The following is a 24,635-nucleotide window of genomic DNA, read 5'->3' as shown; positions in this document are numbered from 1 at the left end:
ACACACCACAACCCCTCCTCCACCACCTACCCCCCTTGGTGTCCATACGTTTGTTCTCTACATCTGTGTCTCTATTTCTACCCTGCAAACTGGTTCATTGGTACCATTTTTCTAGGTTCCACATATATGCGTTAATATACGATATTTGTTTTTCTCTTTCTTACTCACTTCATTCTGTATGACAGTCTCTAGATCCATCCACGTCTCTACAAATGACCCAATTTCGTTCCTTTCCATGGCTGAGTAATATTCCATTGTATATATGTACCACATCTTCTTTATCAATTCATCTGTTGACGGGCATTTATGTTACTTCCATGACCTGGCAACTGTAAATAGTGCTGCAATGAACATTGAGGTGCATGTATCTTTTTGAATTATGATTTTCTCTGGGTATATGCCCAGTAGTGGGATTTCTGAGTCATATGGTAATTCTGTTTTTAGTTTTTTAAGGAACCCCCATACTGTTCTCCATCCATAGTGGCTGTATCACTTTACATTCCTACTAACAGTGCAAGACGGTTCCCTTTCTCCACACCCTCTCTAGCATTTGTTGTTTGTAGATTTTCTGATGATGCCCATTCTAACTGGTGTGAGATGATACCTCACTGTAGTTTTGATTTGCATGTCTCTAATAATTAGTGATGTTGAGCAGTTTTCATGTGCTTCTTGGCCATCTGTAAGTCTTCTTTGGAGAAATGTTTATTTAGGTCTTCTGCCCATTTTTGGATTGGGTTTTGTTTTGTTTTTTTTAGTATTGAGCTGCATGAGCTGTTTATATATATTGGACATTAATCCTTTGTCCACTGATTCATTTGAAAATATTTTCTTCCATTCTGAGGGCTGTCTTTCCGTATTCTTTGTAGTTTCCTTTGCTTTGCAAAAGCTTTTAAGTTTCATTAGGTCCCATTTGTTTATTTTTGTTTTTATTTCCATTACTCTAGGAAGTGGATCAAAAAAGATCTTGCTGTGATTTATGTCAAAGAGTGTACTTCCTATGTTTTCCTCTGAGAGTTTTATACTGTCCAGTCTTACATTTAGGTCTCTAATCCATTTTGAGTTTATTTTTGTGCATGATGTTGGGGAGTGTTGTAATTTCATTCTTTTACATGTACCTGTCCAGTTTTCCCAGCACCACTTATTGAAGAGACTACCTTTTCTCCATTGTATATCCTTGCCACCTTTGTCATAGATTAGCTGACCATAGGTGTGTGGGTTTATCTCTGTGCTTTCTATCCTGTTCCATTTATCTATATTTCTGTTTTTGTACCAGTATCAAATTGTCTTGATTACTGTAGTTTTGTAGTATAGTCTGAAGTCAAGGAGTCTGATTTCTCCAGCTCCATGTTTCTCCCTCAAGACTGCTTTGGCTATTTGGGGTCTTTTGTGTCTCCACACAAATTTTAAGATTTTTTATTCTTCTGTAAAAAATGCCATTGGTAATTTGATAGGGATTGCATTGAATCAGTAGATTGCTTTGGGTAGTACAATCATTTTCACAATATTGATTCTTCCAACCCAAGAACATGATATATTTCTCCATCTGTTTGTATCATTTTTAAGTTCTCTCATCAGTGTCTTATAGTTTTCTGCATACAGGTCTTTTGTCTCCTAAGTAGGTTTATTCTTAGGTACATTATTCTTTTGGTTGCAATGGTAAATGGGAGTGTTTCCTGAATTTCCTTTTCAGGTTTTTCATCATTAGTGTAGAGGAATGCAAGAGATTTCTATGCATTAATTTTGTATCCTGCAACTTTACCAAATTTATTGATTACCTCTAATAGTTTTCCAGTGGCATCTTTAGGATTCTCTATGTATAGTATGATGCCATTTGCAAACACTGACAGTTTTACTTTTTCTTTTCCAATTTGTATTCCTTTTATTTCTTTTTTTCCCCTGATTGCCATGGCTAGGACTTCCAAAACTACGTTGAATAATAGTGGCAACACTGGACATCCTTGTCTTGTTCCTGATCTTAAAGGAAATGCTTTCAGTTTTTCACCATTGAGAATGATGTTTGCTGTGGGTTTGTCATATATGGCCTTTATTATGTTGAGGTAGGTTCCCTCTATGCCTACTTTCTGGAGAGTTTTTATCATAAATGGGTGTTGAATTTTGTCAAAAGATTTTTCTGCCTCTATTGAGATGATCACATGTTTTTTATTCTTCAGTTTGTTAATACGGTGTATCACATTGATTGATTTGTGTAAATTGAAGAACCCTTGCATCCCTGGGATAAATCCCACTTGATCATGGTGTATGATCCTTTTAATGTGTTGTTCGATTCTGTTTGCTAGTATTTTGTTGAGGATTTTGGCATCTATATTCATCAGTGATATTGGTTTGTAATTTTCTTTTTTTGTAGTACCTTTGTCTGGTTTTGGTATCAGGGTGATGTTGGCCTCATAGAATGAGTTTGGGAGTGTTCCTCCCTCTGCTATTTTTTGGAAGAGTTTGAGAAGGATGGGTGTTAGCTCTTCTCTAAATGTTTGATAGAATTCACCTTTGAAGCCATCTGGTCCTGGACTTTTGTTTCTTGGAAGATTTTTAATCACAGTTTCAATTTCATTACTTGTGATTGGTCTGTTCATATTTTCTATTTATTCCTGGTTCAGTCGTGGAAGGTTATACCTTTGTAAGAATTTGTCCATTTCTTCCAGGTTGTCGATTTTATTGGCATAGAGTTGCCTGTAGTAGTCTCTTAGGATGCTTTGTACTTCTGCGGTGCCTGTTGTAACTTCTCCATTTTCATTTCTAATTTTATTGAGTCCTCTCCCTCTTTTTCTTGATGTGTCTGGTTAATGGTTTATCAATTTCATTTATATTCACAAAGAATCAGTTTTTAGTTTTATTGATCTTTGGTATTGTTTTGTTTGTTTCTATTTCATTTATTTCTGCTCTGATCTTTATGATTTCTTTCCCTCTACTAACTTTGGGTTTTGTTTGTTCCTCTTTCTCTAGTTGCTTTAGGTGTTAGATTGTTTATTTGAGATTTTTCCTGTTTCTTCAGATAGGCTTGCATTTCTATAAACTTCCCTCTTAGTTAATTGCTTTTGCTGCATCCCATAGGTTTTGGATCATCGTGTTTTCATTATAATTTGTCTTAGGTATTTTTTGATTCCCTTTTGATTTCTCCAGTGATCTCTTTTTTATTTTGTAACATATTGTTTATCCTCCATGTGTTTGGGTTTTTTACTTTTTTTCCCTGTAATTGATTTCTAATCTCATAGTGTTGTGGTCAGAAAAGATGCTTGATATGATTTCAATTTTCTTAAATTTACTGAGGCTTGATTTGTGACCCTGGAGAATGTTCCGTGTGCACTTGAGAAGAAAAAGTAATCTCCTGTTTTTGGATGGATTGTCCTATAAATGTCAACTAAATCTACCTGGTCTACTGTGTTATTTAAAGCTTGTGTTTCCTTATTAATTTTGTTTGGATGATCTGTCCATTGGTGTAAGTGAGGTGTTAAAGTCCCCCACTATTATTGTTACTGTTGATTTCCTCTTTTATAGCTGTTAGCAGTTGCCTTATGTATTGAGGTGCTCCTATGTTGGGTGCATATATATTTATAATTGTTACATCTTCTTGTTGGATTGATCCCTTTATCATTATGTCATGTCCTTCCTTGTCTCTTGTAACATTCTTTATTTTAAAGTCTATTTTATCTGATATGAGTATTGCTACTCCAGCTTTCTTCTGATTTCCATTTGCATGGAATATCTTTTTGCATCCCATCACTTTCAGTCTATATGTGTCCCTGGGTCTGAGGTTGGTCTTTTGTAGACAGCATATATATGGGTCTTGTTTTTGTATCCATTCAGTGAGCCTGTGTCTTTTGGTTGGAGTATTAATCCATTCACGTTTAAGGTAATTATCGATATGTATGTTCCTATTACCATTTTCTTAATCGTTATGGTGTGTTTTTTGTAGGTCCTTTTCTTCTCTTGTGTTTCCCACTTAGAGAAGTTCCTTTAGCATTTGTTGTAGAGCTGGTTTGGTGGTGCTGAATTCTCTTAGCTTTTGCTTGTCTGTAAAGCTTTTGATTTCTCTGTTGAATCTGAATGAGATCCTTGACCAGGTAGAGTAATCTTGTTTTTAGATTCTTTCCTTTCTTCACTTTAAGTATATCATGTGACTGCCTTCTGGCTTGTAGAGTCTATTCTTTTTCAGATTCTTTTCCCATATAAGTTTTTACAGAGTATTTAGTAGAGTTCCCTGTGCTATACAGTAGATCTTTGTTGATTATCTATTTTACATATAGTAGTGTGTATATGTTTCTGTTTTGTTTTATTTTTGTTTATTATTTTAGAGTAGGGGAGACAGGTGGGGAAAATGAAGAGTTTGATAGAATTCAAGTGTAGCAACAGGAGGAAGGCAACATATATGGAGGAGGACAAGTAGGTAGATAGACATGGAAATTCTCTTTTGCGTGTTTCTATCAACTCAGTGAAATGAAAGACAAAGTCATGAGCTGAAAGTAAGGGTGAGGGAATACGTACTAGAAATTAGAGGGAGGAAAAGAAGTGATGAGATAGTCATCCAGGAAAAGAGTAGAGAGAAAATATTAGAGAGAGTGGCTACATTGCACAAGGGAACTCTTGAGACCAATTTTTATGGATTAAAAGTGAGATCAGTCAGCATGTTCATGTGTATTTTGACAATTTACTCAGCTATGTTGGAATATCTAGAGAATAATGGAAAGTTGAATTTAACCAAAATTATCAGGCAAGTATGATGAAGCAAGATTGAGGTAAAGGATCCTAGGATGCATGCAATGGAGCAGTCTCAATAAGAGACCACAGAGTCTAAACTGAGACAGGAGAGTAGAGAGAACATGAAGTAGATGAAAGAAGGCAAAAATCTTTGGATCAACAAATTGGTGTTTTGAGATGTTGACAGAAAAGAGAATAAACTGGAAAGAATGAGGGTATTGTCAGAGAATGGGTTACATGAAACTGATATTATAGAAGAAAGACAATTATTGAAAATTATACAAATTGCAAATGATATGTTCTAGGTAAATCTGTGCTGCTTAATGGTAGGCACTAGCTTCATGTGGGTATTTAAATGAAGAATTAAGTGTGTACCTCAGAGATATTACACGTTTGGTTCCAGACTGCTGCAAAGAAGTGAATATCACAATAAACTGAGTAAAACAAAATTTTTGGTTTCCCAGTGCATATAAAAGTTATGTTCATAATACACTATAGTCTATTTAGTGAACAATAGCTTTATGTGCACAAAATGTACATAACTTAATTAAAAATACTTCATTGATAAAAATACTAACCATCACCTGACAGTGCAGAATTGCCACAAACCTGCAATTATATAAAATGTATATCTGGTTGCGATTTATAAAAATGCAATATCTGCAAAGCACAATAAAATGAGGTATGCCTATAAATAAAACTAAAAGCTAATATCTCAATAACACTATCCACATTTCAAGTGCTCAACAACCATATGTAGCTAATAGCCACAACACAATACAGTGAAGAGATAGAACAAATCACTCATTACAGAAATTTTTATCAAACAGACTCTGGGAACAGTTGGCTGAGGTAAAGTGAAAAGGAGTGGTCATGTTCTGAAAATGCTATGGTGTTTTAAAAGGAAGTAGTAAAAATTTTGAAATGTCAATGAAGAGAAAGAAGGACCTTTATCATTCCACTTGACCCAGAGGAAGGAAAAACAAGAAGCAATGCAGAGGGCTGCCGGAGAAGCAGTTTTCTCATCAGGTTTTGATTAGAGATAAAGGTGAAATGATCATTCATAGGCGAGGCTGAAGCTACAGTAAATCTTGCTGATGATGACTGTTATTTTTCTGAAAGTTAAGTGAAAAGGTTTAAGGAGCTGGCAAGTTTGGAAGAAGGGGTCACATTAAGAGATATGAAAGCCCTAGAGGGACAAGAGACTTAAAGACTAATTTAGTGGAAATCAATTAGGTGGGAGCATAGTGTAAATAATATTGAAATTAGCAAAAGCTACAAATGAGAGCTTTCTTGCCCCTCTTTGAGACCTGGTTTACCAGCACACCACTGGTAGTTCTGCTGCTTGTCAAACTGGTGAGACTTTGGCACTGTGTACTTTTCAATAAGAACACGCCTACATTTCTTCTGATGGAGATGTGGGGGCCAGGGAATGTGTATTCATATAGGAATTTACAACTACTTTAGTTCATTTTTGTGAGAGAACATAGAAACTGTAAATATTTATGACCAACGGCATAGCAAGACATAATAAGTCAGGCAGGTATGGAGGTTTTCTAGATCATAAAAGACTTCGTATATTGTACTACTGATTTTTTTTTCAAGGGGACAAGAAACCAATGAAATATTTTAAAGGGAGGAGTAGAATAACCAGATTTGTAACTTTAGGAGCTCTTATGCAATAAAAGAAAGTGTGATTCTTTTTAGATTACAAATAGATAAAAATTACAATGTCATCAAAATTCATAGTTGTGTCAGGCTCATGGAGATACCTTTTGTTTGCATTATACACACCTTGCATTATGAGCAATGCTTGGGGAAGGCAACTTGTGTTCATTCCCCAAGTATGCATGTTTCCTTTTTATCCTGGAGTATCTTTGTTAAAAAAAAGCTGATGAGACTTGCTCTAGTCATTGGGAGAATTTACTGATGATATAATATAGTCTTCTCTTTGGAAATTAGTAGAATTCCAATCCAAATTTTATTCAAAGAGAGATATTTTCCTAAAGATTATACGAATTCCATTGTTATCTCTTGCTCTTCCTAATCTTGATTCCCAACCCATCACCATCAAAGAACAAAATGAAATGTAATAAAAGTGGTAGGAATACAGCCTTTGATGCTCATCATATCCAAGGCCTATACTTAACATTCCTGGGTAGACTCCCTGGCATCAAGCCTACATTGCTCTACACAGCGGAAGTTTGGGTTCTTAACTGAGAAAGATGAGGAACAATGTACATTCTCTAAAACAAATACTTGCATCAACAGAGAAAGGAAAAAGAAAACCCTTAAAGAGTTGACTGGCCATAAAGAATGGCAGAAGTTGCACAATCAAAAATGTTCTACCTGTGAGAGTTTCCTCTAATTCTGTTTGATTATTAGATTTGCTTTTGACTTGCATTATAACCCAATAGCATCATGCTTCTACACATGTAACAAATTTAATATTCTTCAATCCATATCCATCTGGAATTAACTTCCAGGTAATGAATATCTTTATTTTTAATTATTTCTTTTCTATTCTTTGTATTTTGAATTACTATATAGCGTTTTCTCTAATACCTGGTTACACTCTAGTAAATACTTGCTGTTACAGAATCTTTATTTTTTGTTTTCTTTTATTTTCTTTGTATTTACAATTTCAGGTATCCTATATTTTCAAAATTTGTCCTGTATAAAAGTTTCTTAATTATCAAAAACAAGGCAACACAAATCAACAAAAATGAAAGAAATACAACAAATTTCAGTGGATGTAATAACAAATATTTATATAATGAAGTAAGGGATAATATATGTGTAAAGAGTACATAATGATTGATAAGAACAGTAAGAATACCCAATAACAGTTGGAGAAATGCATCTAAAAAGATAATCCCCAAAATAAAGAATATAAATTATTTCATGTATTATTTCAATATACGTATATTGAGAACTCACTTTAGGTCAGATTCTGGGCTGAGCTCAAGGGACATAGACAAAGAGAATCCATTCTGCTATCACGAAACTGTTGGTGAAGCAATAATAATAACATTAAACAAATAATTACTAAATTATTTAAATGCCATCATCATATGAACTATGAAATAAGACAACAGGATCATATAGGAATATTGCCCATTAGTAAAGGTGGTACTAAGAAAGTGATAGTAAGTAAAAACTTGAAAAATGACCAGGTGGTAGAAAACATGGAGTTGGTATAGAGCAGCAAATATGTATAATGTTTTGGGGGCAAGAATTAGCTTTGCAAGCTTTAGAGATAAAGGAAAATATAGGAGGTGATTAAAAGAAAACTGAAAAGGTAAGTGGAACACAAAGGATAAAGAAGTTATGTGTGGCAGAACGTATTTGCTCAGGTTCTTCTTTCCCTCTCTGCCTTTGCCATTATTTACTGTGAGTGGGATAAAATTCTCCCATCATTGAGCTGGGCTGTATAACTTGATTTAGTTGATGGAATGTACATAGAAGTGAGAGAAAGCAAGTTCTGACTCAAAGTCTTACGAGACCCTTCTTGACTTTCTAATGTCTACTTTGTGAAGCTATACCTTAGGTAGCCTTGGCTCCTTCAGCCTAGGACTTGGATAAAGACACCTGGATCTATTCAAACTCTTAATTCAGCCTTGACAGCTAAGACCAGCTGAGAGCACCCAAACCACAACAAGTCTACAGATCCATGAGTACAAAATAAATTATTGTTGGAAGCTACTGAGATATGGTGGTTGTTTACTATGCAACAGGGCAGTTTCTGGCTCTTTGAAATTTATTTTTTTTATTTTTTTATTTTTTTTGCGGTACGCGGGCCGCTCACTGTTGTGGCCTCTCCCGTTGCGGAGCACAGGCTCCGGACACGCACTCAGCGGCCATGGCTCACGGGCCCAGCCGCTCTGCGGCATGTGGGATCTTCCGGGACCGGGGCACAAACCCGTGTCCCCTGCATCGGCAGGCGGACTCTCAACCACTGCGCCACCAGGGAAGCCCTGTAATTTATTTTTAATAAACATTTATATATTAAATTAGAAAATAGTCGCCATCTTTATTATGTTGAGTCCTTCAATCCAAGAATATGGTTGGACTTTGCAGTTGTTCATTTTTCTTTTTGAGTGCCTTGATAGTACTGAATTTTTTCGTATTATCATTGTATATTTTTCAAAGTACAGCCCTAAGTATGTAATATTTAATCATGCTTGTTATTGTATTTGATATTTATATAAAACTCTTTAGTGAAACTTAGTTCAAAGAGAGAAGAAAGTTGATTTAAACAAATTTGTGTGCCTTTGAATTTTTTCCTTTGGTTTTAATTTTATATTTTTTAGACTGATGAGAAAAGCATACTTAAATTATTTGGGGAAATATTTATATACATATGGAGCAGTTAAAAGTCCAGATGAATAAACATGAATAATTTTAAACCTCTCTAGTAGTAAAAATGCAAATTTAATTAAACAATGCTATTTAGGAAAGTTTCTGGTTCATTTGGAAAGAAATGGATTGATTTAATAAAAATACTGACTGAATACATTTATTTATTACTTATACATGTATAGAAGAGGATACATTTTTTAAAAGTAACGTCAGTTTGTATTAAGAGTTAAATAAATTTTCATACCTTTTCTCAGATGTATTGGTGTTTCAGGACCAATGTACGTTTCTCATCAGATTTATTTGCTAAGTGTCATTTCCCTCACAGGCTGTTTGCCATCCCTGGTTATCACCTTATCTCATAGCACATTTGGTTACCTTAATTGCATTTCATATGAGTGCTAGATCCCATGCATGGCTACTATGATGCCTACCATGGTGAAAGTTACAGCATAGCGAATGCCCAGTTCCTATAAAACAAGTCCCAGAATGAGCTGGCTTGAACCACTTCTGGATTCAAATAAAATAGTACACCAGAGAGCATGAGACCTGGATTCCTGGGCTTCTCTCAGAAGGAGTATCTGATATATCCTGGAAATGCAGGGAAGTTAATAGTTCATAAAACAAACATTAGTTATTAAGAGACAGGAGAAAGAACGAACAATTCTTCTCTTTCTTTTCTCATGAATTATTTCAAGGCCTAGTGAGTGGTTCCATATGTCCTATTCAGAATGTACCATATAACCAAGATTTAGCTGTATTTTCATATGAAGTAACATATCACCCTGTATTTAGCATCACTTTTTCTCAGCATCACTTCCAATTTCTCTCATTTGCTGCCTGGGGGAGTTACACCTTAAGTTAAAACATTAGCACCTAAGTTATGCAGCAGATTTCTTTTATTCCTAGAGAACCAAGACATATATAAATTCTAAAACTATTGGATTGGCCAAAAAATTCATTTGGATTTTTCCATAAGATTTGATGGAAAAACCCGAATGAACTTTTTGGCCAACCCAATACTTCCAATTAGTATAAAAGGTATTCATGCATAAAAGACATTCTTTTAAAATAATTTGTAAAACAATTAAAAAAAATCAGAGGCATATTAAATGATCAAGGACAGGAAATACTTTCATTATTTTTCTCCATGTATTGAGATTTTTCTCATCAATAAAATGATTATACATAGATTTTGAAATAATACAATGAGGAAATTCAGTAATGTTAAGTGAAACAAGCAGAACAGAATGATTTCACAGAATGATTATTTACACAGAATGATTATTATTTATAAAGAATGATTTCAAAATTAAATAAATTTAAATTTTCAGTAAAGTTTGGTGAACACACACACAAACATTAGGTTATTTTCATATATGAAAAAACTTTTGTCCCTCTTTTTATATTTTTCTTGCTCTAGTAATCAACACAATGTACATATTATTTGTAGTATACTGAGTAGTAGTTCTGTGACTTTAGAAACCCAAATCCAAACTTGCATTTGGCTAGTTATGTTATATGAGGAATAACCATGTGGTGAAACACTTTGAAATCAACCTCTGAAAGTTTTGGGTAAAATTCTAAACATTGTATAAAAATGCAAAATAATACAGTGTACAACAGGCATGAAAACAGCTTTGTTCTATAAACTGGAACAAGCCTTCAAGGCTCAGAAACCAGGCATCTTTACCATGATTTAGAATATGAACCAATTTATAAAATGCAACAAACTATAAAGCCATAAACATTAATCTTCAGAATGAAAGCCCAGAGTACACCAAAGTAAGAATAAATATATAGCAGTATAAAGTATAAAGGTTTAGAAATATAAGGCTTAAAGATAGTAGTTTATGTATTACTTTAATTTCCTCCATAAAAAGACTAGTATTCCTTTAATTTTAATATTAAATAAAAAATATAACATTCCTTATAACTAAATTTAAAAACTCATTAAGTACAAAAACATATTTGTACTTAGACGCTCAATATTCTTTTTTATTTCACCATGCCCATATTTATATTGCTATATTTCTCAGTAGATTATAAATATTGTCAAGATTGGTGTATTTGGCTGTTATGGAAAAGATTATGTGTGATTGAAAATCCTCACATTGAGATTTACTGGAAATAATCTTTTGTTTTGTAATGGTAGTTGTTACTTTCAAGATTTGTTAGGTTTTGTATTGTTGAGGACTTTTTATTGCTTGCCTTTTCAATAAGCAGATCCATTTTTCTTTCCTTAACTTGTACAGTGGCCACTTAGTATAAGGGCTGCTATTTAAAACAGAGTCACATCTAAAAACCCAGCAATCAGGCAACAATGAAATAAAATTTGTAGGATACCAAATATGTGCCTCCTCTCTTCTTCCTCTCTCCCTCTGTTTCTCTCTCTCTCTCATAAGCATAATGATTGAAATGTCCAAGTTACTTACTCACTTTTTGTATTGAGCAAAATTGAGAAAAAATAATGCTTCTATTATCCTTCTAAGAATGCTCCTTAACTCCTACGGCTGGGCCTAAAGCAGATATCAAGAAATGTGTATTTGGGCTTCCCTGGTGGCGCAGTGGTTGAGAGTCCACCTGCCGATGCAGGGGACATGGGTTCGTGCCCCGGTCCGGGAAGATCCCACGTGCCGCGGAGCGGCTTGGCCCGTGCGCCATGGACGCTGAGCCTGCGCATCTGGAACCTGTGCTCCGCAACGGGAGAGACCACAACAGTGGGAGGCCCGCACACCGTAAAAAAAAAAAAAAAAAAGAAAGAAAGAAATGTGTATTTTCCACTCTGTGACGAGTGATGCCATTGATTGGATGCTTTTCTTTTTTTTAGGAGAAAGGAAGAGGGAAATAATAGAAACGAGCCCTCTTAATTGTACTTATTTGTCTTATATTGCAGTTTTTGACAACTTGCCGTAATAGGTTTGTACACTAAAACTTTACATATAATTATTTTGTTACCGCTTTACCCTGTAAAGACCTTGATACTTCAAAAATGCATCTACATTCATATCCCACTGAATCATATTATGGTCATCAATAAACAATAAATTTATCTGGTTTGCTTTGTGATCTGAGTTTAAAGTAACAAAATACCTCAAATATAACTTTTATTAAAGTTTCTTACTGACTTTTTTGTTTGCTTCCCTAAACTACACTTTCCTTGAGAGAAGAAACTGCATTTTATTTATGTTTTTATTAAGAGTCAGTGTCCCATTCTCTGGAAATAGCCAGTAGATCATTACTGGAAAAATGAATGAATTTACCACTTGAAAGACTGTGAGGAAATGGATCAAAAATCGGGTAAGCCTGATAGAGTAGGAAGAATTACATGAGCAGATCATGGGAGATTACCTATGAAAGTAAAAAAAAAAACAATAATGGTGAGGAGAAAGATTAAGAAACATAAAGAAACCACTGAATATTTTAGAATTAAAAAAAAAGAGATAAGGAATACAAAGCAGAGAATGGGTGACCAACAAGCAAATGTTATCTTCTTTGCAAATTAGTCTAATTCTGTTTAAGATGAATTCAGGATAGAAGGATACAATAATGATAAATAGTTTGCATATATATCAACGTTTTAATTCAGAAACTGCTTCCTTTCTCTCATCTCCAACTGAGTACATCCATATTTGTACTCAAAAATGTATCTGGGGCTACAGGTAGAGACCAAAAGGGAGGTCAAGTCATGGGGGTTCTTGCTCATGTTCCCAAAGCAAATGAAGCAAATCTTATTTTATCTACATTAAATATTAATTTAAGGCAGAAATTTTATTTTAGAAAGGACAAAGGACACTGTATGGTAAAAAATGTTAGAAAACCACTGAACCTGAAGTTTCTTTTATTTCTAACATTCAAACTAAAACTGATTTTTTTTCAATGCTTTCATAGGAAACTTGTGCCTTTTATATTAATTGCAGTAGGATTGAGCTATACATGTTCTGAGAAGAAAATGAAAGCTTTGATTTCCACAGGGTAGATTAATATTCCAAACTCACAGAAATTTGCTTTCTCTACTTGTAATGAAACAGCCTCTTCCTACTTCTATTCAAAAACTTCAGTTATTATTTCACACCCTGCCTCGGAGAGAGAGAAAACCATACCTTTCCCTATTGATTTCACCACTTAAGACACTGACTCCTAGTGAGGTTAGGTAACTTACTAAGGATCATATCAAGAGTCAAAATTACAGCAGGAATTCCTGGTCAGCCATCTTTTGTTTTCTCTGTCAGCCTGAATCCTCCCTCACTCATGAGCAAAGCCCAAGTGTATTACAAACTCCATCTGTTCCTCAAATTTACTTCTTAGCAGCAGGAGTTATATGCTAAATTCATGGTGGCATCCTTAAGGAAACTGAAACCCTGGAGTAGACAGCAAAATTCAGCAACTGAAAAGCAAATCAACTAAATTAAACATTTTAAACAAAACACCAATATATCTACTTATGCTGCATTTGTAGAGAGGTCTCTAGGATCCCTTACAAGTTGTAATTAACTGTAAGAATATTTGGTCAGCATCTACCAAGAAAGTTGAATCCCTTTAGTTATAATTTAATGTAGGATTAGATAGGCACCATGTATTTTCAGGCTAGAAACAGCTATATTTGTTCAATAGGGTTTATTCTACATCAGATGGTGTATTGATTGATGTTCAGAATGAGTTAAGTCTACTCTGCTACATTTATGCTATCTTACCCTAGTAAGAAAGTAAGTTCATTCTTTTGCACTTTACAGTTAACATCAGATATAATAAATAACAGAACATGAATATAAGGGGAAAACAATCAAATGCCTAACAACCACAGAGTCTCCCTTCTTTAGATTGTAAGTTGAATTCAGAGGACCCAGTTGCTATCTTAAGTCTCAACTTTCCAATGCTTAGTCACATGTATCAAATCGAATATGATGTCTGGTGCTGATTAAGGAGCTACTCAACTAGTGGTACTTATGGGATTTCTGGCTTGTCACAACAATAGGAGGTCTTATTAGAGAGGAAATATGCTGGTATCTGTGATTGTGGATGTCAGCACATGAAAACATCCATCTTTTTTGACCATCTTTTTCTCAGAATATTTATGTCACTTCAGGGAGAATTTTTAACATAATTCTACTGATTACATTACTATTACTATATCACTGATAATAATAAAAAAGGTTAAAGTGAATATAGTCCAAAATAGTGTAATTCAGCTATTGATTAAGGTCAATGAGTCACCAATGACTATATCTTGCCAAAACAATGAGCAATTTTTGTCCTCTTCTTACGTAAATTACCAACTGCCTATCAATAACTGACCACTCCCTCTTTCTGTGAATGCTGTGTTCCCTAGTTTTCTACAATGTCGCAATAGCCCAATTTCTTCTGATTCAATCTCTATTTCATGTGTTTCTTTACTGTCCCTCACCTCACTACCAAATATGTAAATATTAGTGTGTCCTTTGCTTGCTTGGACTGTGCCCTGAGTTCCAGACTAGTATAGCCAAGAGTCAATTTATACTACAGAGATGTGGAACAAGCATCTTAACCTTTCATTTCTTGATTCTTTCCATCCCTCACCCATACTTTACCCTCAGATGGGCAACAACTGATTATCTAGGTCAAGAATCTAGGAATTGCTCTGCTTTATTCTTTACACTCCTTATTCAACATGTAAGTCCTGTTGGCTCAGTGTCTAAAATATATTGTGAATCAGATCCTTTACTCTCTTTTTCTAAAATCTTTATTGGAGTATAATTGCTTTATAATGGTGTGTTAGTTTCTGCTCTATAACAAAGTGAATCAGTTATACATATACATATATCCCCATATCTCCTCCCTCTTGCATCTCCCTCCCACCCTCCCTATCCCACCCCTCTAGGTGGGCACAAAGCACCTAGCTGATCTCCCTCTGCTATGTGGCTTGCTCCCCACTAGCTATTTTACATTTGGGAGTGTATATACGCCCATGCCACTCTCTCACTTTGTGCCAGCTTACCCTTCCCCCTACCGATGTCCTGAAGTCCATTCTCTATGTCTATGTCTTTATTCCTGTCCTGCCCCTAGGTTCTTCAGAACAACTTTTTTTTTTCCTTTTAGATTCCATATATATGTGTTAGCATACAGTATTTGTTTTCCTCTTTCTGACTTACTTCACTCTGTATGACAGGCTATAGGTCCATCCACCTCACTACAAATAACTCAATTTCGTTTCTTTTTATGGTTGAGTAATATTCCATTGTATATATGGGCTACATCGTCTTTATCCACTCATCTGCTGGTGGACACTTAAGTTGCTTCCATGTCCTGGCTATTGTAAATAGAGCTGCAATGAACATTGCAGCTCTTTTAGAAATCTGCTTTTCTCAGGGTATATGCCCAGTAGTGGGACTGCTAGGTCGTATGGTATTTCTATTTTTAGTTTTTTAAGGAACCTCCAAACTGTTCTCCATAGTGGCTGTATCAATTTACATTCCCACCAACAGTGCAAGAGTGTTCCCTTTTCTCCACACCCTCTCCAGCATTTATTGTTTGTAGATTTTTTTGGTGATGGCCATTCTGACTGGTGTGATGTGATACCTCATTGTAGTTTTGATTTGCATTTCTCTAGTGATTAGTGATGTTGAGCATTCTTTCATGTGTGTTTTGGCAATCTGTATATCTTCTTTGGAGAAATGTCTATTTAGGACTTCTGACCATTTTTGGATTGGGTGGTTTGTTATTTTGATATTGAGCTGCATGAGCTGCTTGTAAATTTTGGAGATTAATCCTTTGTCAGTTGCTTCATTTGCAAATATTTTCTCCCATTCTGAGGGTTGTCTTTTTGTCTTGTTTATAGTTTCTTTTGCTGTGCAAAAGCTTTTAACTTTCATCAGGTCCCATGTGTTTATTTTTGTTTTTATTTCCATTTCTGTAAGAAGTGGATCAAAAAGGATATTGCTGTGATTTATGTCATAGACTGTTCTGCCTATGTTTTCCTCTAAGAGTTTGATAGTTTCTGGCCTGACATTTAGGTCTTTAATCCATTTTGAGTTTATTTTTGTGTATGGTGTTGGGGAGTGTTCTAATTTCATTCTTTTACATGTAGCTGTCCAATTTTCCCAGCACCACTTATTGAAGAGGCTGTCTTTTCTCCATTGTATATTCTTGCCTTCTTTATCAAAAATAAGGTGACCATATGTGTGTGGGTTTATCTCTGGGCTTTCCATCCTGTTCCAGTGATCTATATTTCTGTTTCTGTGCCAGTACCATACTGCCTTGATTACTGTAGCTTTGTAGTATAGTCTGAAGTCCAGGAGCCTGATTCCTCCAGCTCCATTTTTCTTTCTCAAGATTTCTTTGGCTATTCATCAGATCCCTTACTCAAATGCTACAACCGTGTTCTAGCTATCATCAGCTCTCCCCTGAACTACTTACTGCAGAAGTCTCTGTACTGAACTCCTTGACTCCACTCTAGCCCTCACACAATTCAACTTCCACTAAACCATATAAATCATATTTCACTGCTCAAATGAAAACAAAATCCAGTGGTTCTGCTACAATTTGAATAAAATTGAAATTATCTATCATGTTTTAGAAGGTCCTCCATTAAGTACTCTTTGATCCTCTAAGGTAGAGCTCAGCTGGCCTTCTTTTTATCTCTGAAAATGACCAAGCACATTTTTTTGTTATAGACTTTGCCCTTTATATATCTATTTCTTGGAAACCTCCAACACTTCTCACCCAGGTCTTTGTATGGCTGCTTTCTTCTCATTATTCTGGTCTCAACTCAAATATCAAGAAATCCTTCACTGATGATCCCGCTAAAGCAGACCACAGGCATTCTCTTTCACATCACGCTATTTTACACGCTTCAGATCACCTACCATTAATTTTTGTTTCTATGTTTTTGGATGTTTACCCCTCGTAACATGACATGCTTCACCACTGTATTCCTAGGTTCTGGAACATAAATATATGTTGGCTGAATGAATATAAAAACGGTGAAAATAAATTTTGAAAATTATATTTCAAGACCACTCCTACTATTATCAAATGACCTAGCATGTTTCAATCCTGCACTGCTCATTGTACTAGAGTAAGTAAAAGATTCTAAGCATCTGCTCCACAGTTTATTCTGCTCTCAAACTAGCAGTTGACCAATAAAACAAAACAAAACAAAACAAAACAGCTGGAGGTGACACTTTTAGCAATCCCGAGGCAGATCCATTCCCATTACATTAAGCTCAGGAGGTATAAGTCAGCCCAAGGACATTTCTGAACAGGTCAGTTTCAAAAATTTCTGCTTCAAGGTATGAAGTTCTGAAAGAATAACTAGTCACTCAGTATCCTGGTATAAGAGTATAATCTAGATTTGAACTGACTATTTTGATTAAAGCACTTGGATTCCTAGACCCAAAACAGGTTTTAGCAAAAAGACAAATGGGATGCTAAGTTAAAGGTTATGCCTTACTTCAAACTGCATATAACCGCTGGATAAGAAAGCTAATTATTTTGTTTATTTGGGGGCTGTTATTCACTTTAGCTTGCTAAGCATTGCTCAATGAAAAATTGCATGAGATAACTGTGGTGAATATAAAAGATTTAAGAGATAAAAGACAGAATTCAGGTAGTTAAAAGACCTGGGTTCAAGTCACTTGAGTAATGTTGAGCAAATAATTTCACCTAGAGATCTACACTGTTAAATGTCACCATGTGTTTTAAATCCATTTTGTTCCCCCCTACAGAGTAACTCATCATCTCCTAAAGAATTCCAATTCTGCCTTTGAACAGCTCTAACCCATAGAATGTGCTCTGGGCAATTTTATGATCATAATATGAGGAATTTAAACTATAAACTACATAGGTTTCTTCCAGTATAAACACCTATAAGGGATCTCCTTTAGTATTCTACTCCTTATGTTATGAAAGCATAATTTCATTCAATGTGAAAAGGATTACTGCTAAGGAAAATAATGAATTTTAAAATATAAGTTTAAGCCAAAAATACCTAGGAAAAATCTCATCTTGGCTACTTTGTATTATGGGATACTCTGAAGTACAGATTTTTAATTTTTTTTCTTTATTTTAGTGCTTTTTGCATTATAAGAGTAATCCATGATCATTGCAAAAAGTGAAGCAATACTAAGATGCATCAAAATTTTCTTTGTGGTCAAATATGAAATCAACTATTTTAATTTTTATTGAAATATAGTTGACATATAATATTATGTTAGTTTCAGGTGCCCTACACTGTAATTTGACATTTGAATATGTTAGTATATGAACACCATGATAAGTCTAGTAAACATATCTCCATACAAAGTTATTACAATATTATTGACCATATACTTTATGCTGTATATTACCATTCCGTGGCTTACTTATTTTATAAATGGAGGTTTGTACCTCTCAATCCCCTTATACCTAGTTTGCCCACCCCTCATCCTCCTCTCCTCTTGCAACTGCCCACTTGTTCTCTGTATATCTGGGTCTGTTTTGGGGTTTTTTGTTTCTTTTCTTAGATTCCACATATAAGTGAGAACACACAGTATTTTTCTTTCTCTTTCTGATGTATTTCACTAAGCATGATACACATTAGGTTTATCCATATTGTTGCAAATGGCAAGATATCATTTTTTATGTCTGAGTAACATTCCATTTTGTGTATATGTGTGTGTATATAAAGATGTGTATATATACACATCTGTATGTCTTTGGAAAAATGTCTATCCAGGTCCTCTGCCTGGATATTGTATATTTTGGATATTAACCCCTTATTGGATACATAATTTACAAATGATATATCTTCTCCCATTCAGTAGGCTGCCTTCTCATTTTCTTGGCTTCCTTCACTGTACAAAAGCGTTTTAGTTTGATGTAGTCCCATTTGTTTATTTCTGCTTTTGTTCTGCCTGAGGAGACAAATCTAAAAAAAATACTGTTAAGATCAATGTCAAAGAGTGTACAGCCTATGTTTCCTTCTTGGAGCTTTATGATTTCAGGCATTACATTTAAGTCTTTAATTCATTTTGAGTTTATTTTTGTATATGGTATAAGAAAGTAGTACAGTTTGATTGTCTTGCATCTAGCTGTCCAGTTTTCCCACACCATTTACTGAAGAAGCTATCTTTTTGCCATTGTATATGCTTGACTCCTTTGTCATAGAGGAATTGTCCATATAAGGGTGGGTTTATTTCTGGGTTCTCTATTCTGTTCCTTTAATCTACATGTTTGTTTTTCTGCCAGTACCATACTATTTTGATGACTGTAGCTTTGAAGTATAGTTTGAAGTCAGGGAGCATGGTAACTCCAGCTTTGTTCTTCTTTTTTTCAAGATTGATTTGGCTATTCAAGGTCTTTTGTGGTTCCATACAAATTTTAGGATTATTTGTTCTAGTTCTATGAAAAATGCTATTGGTATTTTGATAGGGATTGCACTGAATTTGAGGACTGCCTTGGCAGTATGGTTATTTAATAATATTATCCCAATCCATGAGGACAGTATATCTTTCCATTTGTTTATGCCATCTTCAATTTCTTTCATTAATGTCTGCAGTTTTCAGATTACAAGTCTTTTATTTCCTTGGTTAGATTTATTCCTAGGTATTTTATTCTTTTTGGCACAATTGTAAGTGGGATTTTTTTTTTAATTCTTCTTCTGAGAGTTTGTAATTAGTGTATAGAAACATAACAGATTTCTGTATATTAATTTTATATCCTGAAATTTTACTGAATTTGATAGTTCTAATAGTTTTATTTAGGTGTCTTTAGGATTTTCTATATATTATATCATGTCAGCTGCAGACTGTGACAGTTTTACTTCTTCCTTTCCAATTTGGATTGCTTTCATTTCTTTATCTTCTCTGATTACTGGCTAGGACATTCAATACTATGCTGAATAAAAGTGGCAAGAGTGGGCATACTTGTCTGGTTCCTGATTTTAGAAAAAATACTTTCAGCTTTTCATCATCAGGTATAATATTAGCTATGAATCTCTCATATATGGTCTTTATTATGTTGATATATGTCCTCTTTAGACCCATTTTGTTGATAGTTTTTATCATAAATTAATGTTGAATTTGCTCAAAAGCTTTTTCTGCATCTATTGAGATGATCATATGATTTTTATTCTTCAATTTATTAATGTGGTGGACACATTGATTGATCTGCAGATACAGAAACACCCTTGCATCTCTGGGATACATTCCACTAGATCATGGTGTACACTCCTTTTAATAAATTGTTGAATTTGGTTTGCTAATACTTTGTTGAGATCTTTTGCATCTATTGCTCATCAGTGAGATTAGCCTGTAATTTTCCCTTCTGTGAGTCTTTCATTTTGGTAGGAGTGTGATACTGGCCTCGTAGAATGAGTTCAGATGGGTTACTTCTGCAATTTTTTGGAATAGTTTGAGAAGGATAGGTGTTAACTCTTCTCTAAATGTTTGGTACAATTCACATGTGAAGCCATTTGGTCTGGACTTTTCTTTGTGAGGAATTATTTCATTACTGGTTCAATTTCATTACTATAATTGGGCTATTCATATTTTCTATTTTTTCTTGGTTCAGTCATGGGAGATTGTACATTTCTAGGAATTGGTCCATTTCCTCTAGGTTGTCCATTTTATTTGTGTATAAATATATATAGTTATCTCTTATACACCTCTGTATTTCTGTGTGTCAGTTGGAACTTCTCTTTCCATTCTGATTTTAGTTTTTGGACTCTCACTCCTTTTTTCTTGATGTGTCTGGCTAAAGGTTTATCAATTTTTTTTATCTTTTCAAAGAATAAGCTCTTTGAAAAGAACATATTTTAAAAGAACAAGTTTCACTGACCTTTTTTTTTTGTCTCTAATTTATTTCCTCATTTTTTCTTTTCCTTTTATTTCTATTTCTTCTCTCATTGCCGTGGCTAGGACTCCCAAAACTATGTTGAATAATAGTGGTAAGAGTGGACATCCTTGTCTCATTCCTGATCTTAGAGGAAATGCTTTGTTTTTCACCATTGAGAATGATGTTTACTGTGGGTTTGTTGCATATGGCCTTTATTATGTTGAGGTAGGTTACCTCTAGGCCCACATTCTGGAGAGTTTTTATCATAAATTTTTGTTGAATTTTGTCAAAAGCTTTCTCTATATCTATTGAGATAATCATATGGTTTTTATTCTTCAATTTGTTAATATGGTGTATCACATTGATTGATTTGCTTATATTGAAGAATCAATCCTTGCATCTCTGGGATAAATCCCACTTGGTCATGGTGTATGATCCTTTTAATGTGTTGTTGGATTCTGTTTGCTAGTATTTTGTTGAGGATTTTGGCATCTATATTCATCAGTGATATTGGTCTGTACTTTTCTTTTTTGAACTCTCTTTGTCTGGTTTTGGTATCAGGGTGATGGTGGCCTCACAGAATGAGTTTGGGGGTGTTCCGTCCTCTGAAAGTTTTTGGAAGAGTTTGACAAGGATGGGTGTTAGCTCTTCTCTAAATGTTTGATAGAATTCACCTGTGAAGCCATCTGCTCCTGGACTTTTGTTTCTTGGAAGATTTTTAATCACAGTTTCAATTTCATTACATGTGATTGGTCTGTTCATATTTTCTGTTTCTTCTTGGTTCAGTCGTGGAAGGTTATACCTTTGTAAGAATTTGTCCATTTCTTCCAGGTTGTCCATTTTGTTGGCATAGAGTTGCCTGTAGTAGTCTCTTAGGATGCCTTTTATTTCTGCAGTGTCTGTTGTAACTTTTCCTTTTTCATTTCTAATTTTATTCATTTGAGTCCTCTCCCTCTTTTTCTTGATGAGTCTGGCTAATGGTTTATCAATATTGTTTATCTTCTCCAAGAACCAGCTTTTAGTTTTCTTTACCTTTGGTATTGTTTTGTTTGTTTTTATTTCATTTATTTCTGCTCTGAACTTTATGATTCCTTTCCCTCTGCTAACTTTGGATTTTGTTTGTTCTTCTTTCTCTAGTTCCTTTAGGTGTAAAGTTAGATTGTTTACTTGAGATTTTTCTTGTTTCTTGAGGTAGGCTTGTATAGCTATATACTTCCCTCTTAGAACTGCTTTTGCTGCATCCCATAGGTTTTGGATCATCGTGTTTTCATTGTCATTTGTCTCTAGGTATTTTTTGATTTCCTCTTTGATTTCTTCAGTGATCTCTTGCTTATTTAGTAACGTACTGTTTAGCCTCCACTTGTTTGGTTTTTTTACGTTTTTTCCCCTGTAATTCATTTCAAATCTCATAGCATTGTGGTCAGAAAAGGGGCTTGATATGATTTCAATTTTATTAAATTTACTGAGGCTTGATTTGTGACCCAAGATACGATCTATCCTGGAGAATGTTCCGTGCGCACTTGAGAAGAAAGTGCAATCTGCTGTTTTGGGATGGAATGTCCTATAAATATCAATTAAATCTATCTGGTGTATTGTGTCATTTAAAGCTCCTGTTTCCTTAATTATTTTCATTTTGGATGATCTGTCCATTGGTGTAAGTGAGGTGTTAAAGTCCCCCACTATTAATGTGTTACTGTCGATTTCCTCTTTTACAGCTGTTAGCAGTTGCCTTATATATTGAGGTATTCCTATGTTGGGTGCATATATATTTATACTTGTTATATCTTCTTCTTGGATTTATCCCTTGATCATTATGTCATGTCCCCCCTTGTCTCTTGTAACATTCTTTATTTTAAAGTCTATTTTATCTGATATGAGTATAGCTACTCCAGCTTTCTTTTGATTTCCATTTGCATGGAATATCTTTTTCCATCCCCTCACTTTCAGTCTGTATGTGTCCCTAGGTCTGAAGTGGGTCTCTTGTAGACAGCATATAGATGGGTCTTGTTTTTGTATCCATTGAGCAAGCCTGTGTCTTTTGGTTGGAGCATTTAATCCATTCACGTTTAATGTAATTATCGATATGTATATTCCTATGACCATTTGTTAATTGTTTTGGGTTTGTTTTGTAAATCCTTTTCTTCTCTTGTGTTTCCCACTTAGAGAAGTTCCTTTAGCATTTGTTGTAGAGCTGGTTTGGTGGTGCTGAATTCTCTTAGCTTTTGTTTCTCTGTAAAGCTTTTGATTTCTGCATCGAATCTGAATGAGATCCTTGCTGGGTAGAGTAATCTTCATTGTAAGTTCTTCCCTTTCATTACTTTAAGTATATCATGCTACTCCCTTCTGGCTTGTAGACTTCCTGCTGAGAAATCAGCTGTTAACCTTACGGGAGTTTCTTTGTATGTTATTTCTCATTTTTCCCTTGCTGCTTTCAATAATTTTTCTTTGTCTTTAATTTTTGCCAATTTGATTACTATGTGTCTTGGCATGTTTCTCCTTGGGTTTATCCTGTATGGGACTCGCTGTGCTTCCTGGACTTGGGTGGCTATTTCCTTTCCCATGTTAGGGAAGTTTTTGACTATAATCTATTCAAATATTTTCTCTGGTCCTTTCTCTCTCTCTCTCTTATCCTTCAGGGACCCCTATAATGCGAATGTTGTTGCATTTAATGTTGTCCCAGAGGTCTCTTAGGCTGTCTTCATTTCTTTTCATTCTTTTTTCTTTAGTCTGTTCCACAGCAGTGAATTCCACCATTTTGTCTTCCAGGTCACTTATCCATTCTTCTGCCTCAGTTATTCTGCTATTGATTCCTTCTAGTGTAGTTTGCATTTCAGTTATTGTATTGTTCATCTATGTTTGGTTGTTCTTTAATTCCTCTAGGTCTTTGTTAAACATTTCTTGCATCTTCTCGATCTTTGCCTCCATTCTTTTTCCGAGGTCCTGGATCATCTTCACTACCATTATTTTGAATTATTTTTCTGGGAGGTTGTCTATCTCCACTTCATTTAGTTGTTTTTCTGGGGTTTTATCTTGTTCCTTCATCTGGTACATAGCTGTCTGCCTTTTCATCTTGTCTATCTTTCTGTGAATGTGGTTTTTGTTCCACAGGCTGCAGGATTGTAGTTCTTCTTGCTTCTGCTGTCTGCCCTCTGGTGGATGAGGCTATCTCTATTTCCTCTTTGATCATTATTATTTCTTTTCTTCTACTGACTTGTGGTGGTTTTCCTTATTCTTCTTTTCTAGTTCCTTTAGGTGTAAGATTAGATTGTTTATTTGAGATGTTTCTTGTTTCCTGAGGTAGACCTGTATCACTGTAAACTTCCCTCTTAGAACTGAATTTGCTGTTTCCCATAAATTTAGTACCAGTGTGTTTCCATTTTCATTTGTCTCCAGGATTTTTTTTTATTTCCTCTTTGACTTCTTCAGTGACTAATTGGTTGTTTAGTAGCATATTGTTTAGCCTCTACATGTTTGTGGATTTTTGCAGTTTTTTTTTCTTGTAGTTGATTTCTAGTCTCATACCATTGTGGGCAGAAAAGATGCTTGATATGATTTCAATTTTCTTAAATTTACTGAGATTTGTTTTGTGGCCTAGCATGCAATCTGTCTTGGAGAATGTTCCTTGTGCCCTTGAAAAGAATATGTATTCTGTTGCTTTTGGATGGAACGTTTTGTGTAAATCTAATAAGTCCATGTTATCTGATGTGTCATTTAAGGCCAGTGTTTCCTTATTGATTTTCTCTCCAGGTGAACTGTCCATTGATGTAAGTGGG

General features: G+C 34.8%; 1 long non-coding RNA gene across 2 annotated transcripts in view; it reads right to left on the bottom strand.

Moving 5' to 3' along the window:
* Window positions 1-24,635, bottom strand: part of LOC141278686 (uncharacterized) — a 196,973-nt gene that overhangs the window by 94,119 nt on the left and 78,219 nt on the right. The window contains exon 4 of one of the 2 annotated variants that reach the window (XR_012331726.1): window positions 7,654-7,720. The exons of the other annotated variant lie outside the window; for it this stretch is intronic. This is a non-coding gene — a long non-coding RNA (uncharacterized lncRNA). The remainder of the gene's footprint in view (window positions 1-7,653; window positions 7,721-24,635) is intronic. 2 annotated transcript variants of the gene reach the window in all.

The sequence above is a fragment of the Tursiops truncatus genome, chromosome 5, assembly GCF_011762595.2.
Source record: "Tursiops truncatus isolate mTurTru1 chromosome 5, mTurTru1.mat.Y, whole genome shotgun sequence".
Classification (NCBI taxonomy): domain Eukaryota; kingdom Metazoa; phylum Chordata; class Mammalia; order Artiodactyla; family Delphinidae; genus Tursiops; species Tursiops truncatus.
This window is presented reverse-complemented; position numbering and strand designations above follow the sequence as displayed.